Source organism: Lucilia cuprina, chromosome 5 (genome assembly GCF_022045245.1).
Source record: "Lucilia cuprina isolate Lc7/37 chromosome 5, ASM2204524v1, whole genome shotgun sequence".
Classification (NCBI taxonomy): domain Eukaryota; kingdom Metazoa; phylum Arthropoda; class Insecta; order Diptera; family Calliphoridae; genus Lucilia; species Lucilia cuprina.
In genome coordinates, this window is record NC_060953.1 from 63,685,632 (window position 1) to 63,691,561 (window position 5,930).

Sequence of the window (5,930 nt, forward strand, 5' to 3'; positions counted from 1 at the left end):
GATCAATGACCTCCTTATAAGCTGCACAACAAATATACATATGTATAATTGATTCACATTTGCAAATGAATACGTTCTTATAGATAAAAAGCAAAAACAACAAAAATATTTGCAAAATTTCCTAAATTAACATGAAAGAAATGAATACGAAATTAAACGCCAAAATACGAATACGACAACGAGTACAAAGAACTTCCTTTAATTGCTCAAATTTATAAAAAAAATGTTTCTTGTGAATAATTTTCATTAATGATAATTTTCAAAAGAAATACAACAATAAAAACAAAAAATACAAATTAAACAAATAAAGTGCAGGCCATTGACTTGTACAATGTATAAAATTTCCAAGAAATATTTTTTGGTGTTGCTTTTGTTGCATTGTGATAAAATTTGATTTATACTAATATAAAATGAAAAAAAAATGATAAATATAAATAAAGATATTTTATCTAAATTCCTGTTATATCAAGTCTAAAAGTCTGGTTGTGTATGTTAAGAAAAGAATGAAACTACAATGACAGCTACAGGCGTTAAAACTACATTATTAAGGTTTACGATTATATCTAAACATAACTTATTTTAAATTTTCTTTAAATGTTCTTATACTTTGAGATCTAACGGATCTATAAGATCAGGGTTTCAATTCCTAAAATACGTTTGAATTAGAATTGATATTTTCAATTAGTATTGTTGTGTAAATGAATGTCCGTTTCAGTAATCTTTTTTAATATTATTGATTGATTGACTATAACACTAGTGTCAGAGTGGTTTTGTATTTGTATACAAACTGACAGACAGTTTTGATATCAACCATGTGATTTCCAAAGGAATTTGGAACATTGGCCAATCATTTTACATTTCTTCTGGGCAGGTTGAGGATTGGACTATTATGAATTCTGCTGCTTCCTAGGGGTGAAACGCCCTATCTTTAGTGTTATTGAAATGTCTGGGATAAAGTTATGCCTCTTGTCTGAGGGTAGTTTTTGACCTGGGTCTGACGCTTAAAGAACTTGGGCAGGTTGAGGATTGAAGTATTTTGGATTCTGCTACCGATTGATAGTCCGTAATACGCATATCGCTCACTAATGTCAGAGTGGTTTTTGACGGACAGATTTGATATCAACCCTGCTGTTTGCAAAGAAATTACGATCAATTATATCAGACGTAGCTTCACTGTCATTTCGTGTTGATTAGTAGAAGTTTCAGAAACTTGACTACTCTTACAAAAGCTCTGAAATGTCTCGGAAAAAGTTATGCTTGAATCTGACGGTATTCTTTGACTTGTGGTCTGACGCTTAGACAACCTGGGCATGTTGAGGATTGAACTATTTTGGATTCTGTTACTTCCTGAAGGAGTGAATCGCCCTCACTTTAGTGTTATTGAAATGCCGGGAAAAAAGTTATGCTTGACGGTAGTCTTTGACTTGACGCTTAGAGAACCGAGTCAGTTGGGCAATAGGATTTGTCCTGCGATCAAAAGACAGTTGTAGGCCTTATATGAATGTTTCGGATATTGGATTGAATTCTGTTGTATCCTACTCATGTTTCATCATTGGATTTTTCAGTTTTGTCAGAGCAAGTTCAGGATCTAATTAAATTTACGATGCTATTCGGGAATACAGTAAAGAGTTGAACTGTAACATTCACGATCAATAAAGCAAAGTTAATGTTATGTTGACAAATGAATTGAATCAGGAAACAGCCAGAAAACTGATATAGCTTTAGCTTTTTAGAATACCAAGAGTAAAACATGATTAATGCATTCTGTAAGTAAAATTTGTTCCACTAACCCTCGCAATTGAAGTAATTGAACTTTAATAAACAAAAATTCTTTTAAAAAATAACAGTTTCTTTTTTTTCGAAATCACTACCACGCATCACAAATTATTTTGTTAGGCTTTTGATTCTGGTCCTCATCACTTGACTTTTGAAGGCGAGTGTTTTCTTTTTTAATAATTTTTTTTTTGTACGACGATAGCGCCTTTGCAAAGTTTTTTTGTTATGTGAGTTTTTTTATTAATTTCATTTTAACAATGAAAACCAAGTCCAAAAAAATAATGAAACACACACGAACAAAAAAAATTAAATGTGAAACATAATGCGAATCGCATATTGAAAAGACGTAAATGAACGATGTTGTCCTTGATTTTTAAGTTGAAATTTTTGGAGAATACAATGAACTCCTTGCTGAACATTTTCATAAACGAAAAAGACCATAAATTGAATAAAAATTAAAAACAACAACAACAAGAGCAATAATCTAAACACACACATACATATATGTATACGTTTGTAGGTTGAAACATAAAAGGAGAAATATAGACAGACGGCTGGACGGACTTAAGAACCCTATAGAAATTATTGAGGGATGACATTAATATGTTGGCGTTGTTTATGTTTTTGTTAAGTATGAAAAAAAAAACTTAACAAAAACATAATAAAATATCTAGATTTAATATGATTTACTACTACGTAGTTATTTGATATAAAACAAGTTTAGACTAACAACGTCAGGACGAAAAACTGCAAGCGAAAATAAGGACAAGAAAGAAGTCGTATATTTAGACCTGGTTCACACAGGGAAACTTTTGTTGAGAAACTTTTGATTTTGTGTGTGAGAGAAAGCTATGGTTGATATTTCTTCCTTTTTCTCTCACACACAAAAATCAAAAGTTTCCCAAAAAAAGTTTCCTAGTGTGAACCAGGACTTTGAGAAAACAAATACAAATTTTGGATAAGTTGGATAATTGTTGCATTGGCTCCTGGTCGCCGGTAAAATTTTACAAGCTGATTTAATGACAAATCTGCAAGGTATTTCGGGAAAAATTTTTCATGCAATTTTAATTAGTTTTACGTCTTACACAATCACTTGCCTGAGAAGTATGTACATGTTGTCCCGACAAAGGCACCAAACTTGTCCCGAAATATTGACTTTACCGAGCATTAGAAGGGGTTAAGGTTCCAATCATAACCACTACGTGACCACTGAACTTTATGGATTAAGAACTACCTATGGTTACAGGACAAATCCTGCTGGTCCAAATAATATGGTTATTTCAACAAAAGACTTCAAATCATAGACTCCAAAGTGTTAAATTAATCCTCCATTTTGTAGCCCTAGCAGACTAGAGTTACTAGAAGCAGAACTTTTCTTGATGTTATAAGATCTTTTCATAGAATTCTTGGAATACCTTAAATTTGATTTAAATCGAACAAATTCTTTTATTTAATAGGCGGTCCAAAAATGCTTCCTATTGGTCCTATCAAATAATAATCCTATTCCTAACTGTTCCTTTTCAATGTGTTACAAAAGCAACTACTTTTCAACTCATTTGGGCAAATGTTAAAAAAGAGATCAAAAAAAAATATACGATCACACAACAACTTGAACGCACCTTGAGTACAAAAAACAATATCCTTAATGATCGCGCACCACTTCAAAAGAATATTAATTTCTATATTAAACTAAACATCTAAATAGCGTATAAAATCGTTCCACTGACACCGCTACAACAACACAACAATAAAATGGCAAAACAATTTCCATAAACTGTGATCCCAAATCTTCAAATCATACAACTTACGATCAATGCTGGCGCTAAAAAATCAAAAGACAACAAATTTAAAACGATTTTCGCTTTTTTTCTTTTGCAATTTACTAAGAGTGCATTGACTGACTACTTATGTACTTGGTGGTGGCGTTCGTTGTTTAGTTTAAAATAAAGCACCAAACACCACAGCTATACACAACAAAATGAATTTTGTATGTGCAACTCATTTAGATATGTATGACCGCCACGACAATCAGAAACTCGCACTGGCACAAACAAACCATAAAACTCGTAATACTTAGAAGATCCCAATCAAATGTCTGGACAATTTTATTGAACTTAATTTCCAGTGAATTATAATTTTGAAATAAAGAAAAAAATCTTGAAAAATTTAGCTTTTTTAAAGTTGTTTTGATTTTTTTGGCGGTTGTTTGTTTTGCCAAAATTGAAATGATGTGAATGCGCCTTTAAAGACAAGGGTGCAAAAAACAAAATGTTTTTTTATCGCAAAAAAAAGAAGCGTTATTTTGATCATGTACTTTAATGTGTGTTTTATTCAAAATTTATTCCAAAATTTTCAAATATTTTGCATATATGTATGTGTATGCGATCTTGTAATTAATTAGTATTGGTTACTGATTTAGGAATGTGTGAACAAAAATATCGTGGGATTTTTTATTTCAATTAGAGTGCGATGACTTTTAATCAATAACAATTAATTAACAATCTCAAATAAATGCTAATAAATCTTAAGAAAATACAGTAAAAATCGTTTTTAGGGAATTGATCATTCCTGTACTTTAAAAATGTCGTTTACATCGTATGTTGCAGATCAGATACAGACTTAGAAAAATTAGATGCAAAATCGAGTTTTTTTGGAATTAAACCTGTCATTTCGAAACGTCTGAAATTAATACAATACCTTCTCTTTGCTTTACACTTTCACCCTCATGCTGGTTCTAATCCTATATCGGATCCAGACCTAGGAATTTTGGCATTTCGAAACGTCTGAAATTAACACATTGAAAGTCCCTTTACCTGACACCACCCTCATGCAGGTTCTAATCCTATATCGGATCCAGACCTAACACATTGAAAGTCCTGGTCTTTAAATTTAAGGTTAATGTTTCTTTACACTCCCACCCTCATGCATTTTTTAATCAGATATCGTATCCAGACCTAGAATATTTAAGGCAGAATAGCATTAAAACCACCCTCATGCAGGTTTCTATCCTGTATCGGACCCAGATCTAGTAAATTTGCACTTCTGGAATTGACACATTGAAGTCCGAATGTTTCATCGTATGTTGCTTAACACATGCATCCTCATGCAAGTTTTAATCAGATATTGGATCCAGGCCTAGAATATTTAAGTCAGAATCGCATTAAAACCACCCTCATGGTGGTTTTTATCCTATATAGAAAATTTGCCTTTTCGAAACGTCTGAAATTAACACTTTGAAAGTCCCTTTACCTGTTCTTTAAATATGAGGTTTTAATTTTATGTTGTTTTACACTCCCACCCTCATGTTGTTTTATTGATCAGATATCGGATCCAGACTTGGAATACTTAGGCCAGAATCGTATTAAAACCAGTAGCACTATTTGATAGTTGGGCTTTCTAGTTTTCGAAGCATGTACTCGTAAGTTTTTAATACATCTGCCTTAACTAATGTAAAGCTTGCCAAATACAACAAAGTAAATAGGAGACCGTTTGGCCAGTTGGTCTTTATAGGTTCTGAAATTATCTTATATATCGTTCGTTTTAGTGTAATTTATATCGCTTATTTTGCAGCAGCTTTCGTTTAGACGCATTACGAATAGTGTGCTGACCTACCCTTATAGGAATCTCTAGATCGCTTGACACGATAAATGATCGTCGATATTTATATCGTAATCAATTAACAGTATGCTAACGTTATAACGATTTTCAGCTCTTAAGTTCAATTAATGAAAACTTCCGAGAAATATACAACTAAAATAATAATAAATTCGGGTTTTACGATTCGTCTCGGAGTCGATCATTGTTTCACAAAGAGCCATTATGTTATAAAAACATTTAAAATTTATCATCATGATGGACATTGGTCAGCGCATGGACATACTTTACATGGATATCAATGCAATGAATGACTTTGTTATAAAGTAATGAGCGAATTGGTCTGAATATCATCTAAAACGTTTTCGGATATATACTCAAAACAAAACAGTTCAATGACTTAATACTTCTTAAATTACCTCTAAAACAAGGAAGGTTAGTGGCTCTAAAAACCGTTTGAAAATAATTTCAAACTGATTTTCTTTTACCGTAAAGGAGGTTTGGCGGTTTATTATGTATATATTTTGACTTTTTGTTATAGTTGTGTCTGTTATTTTTTG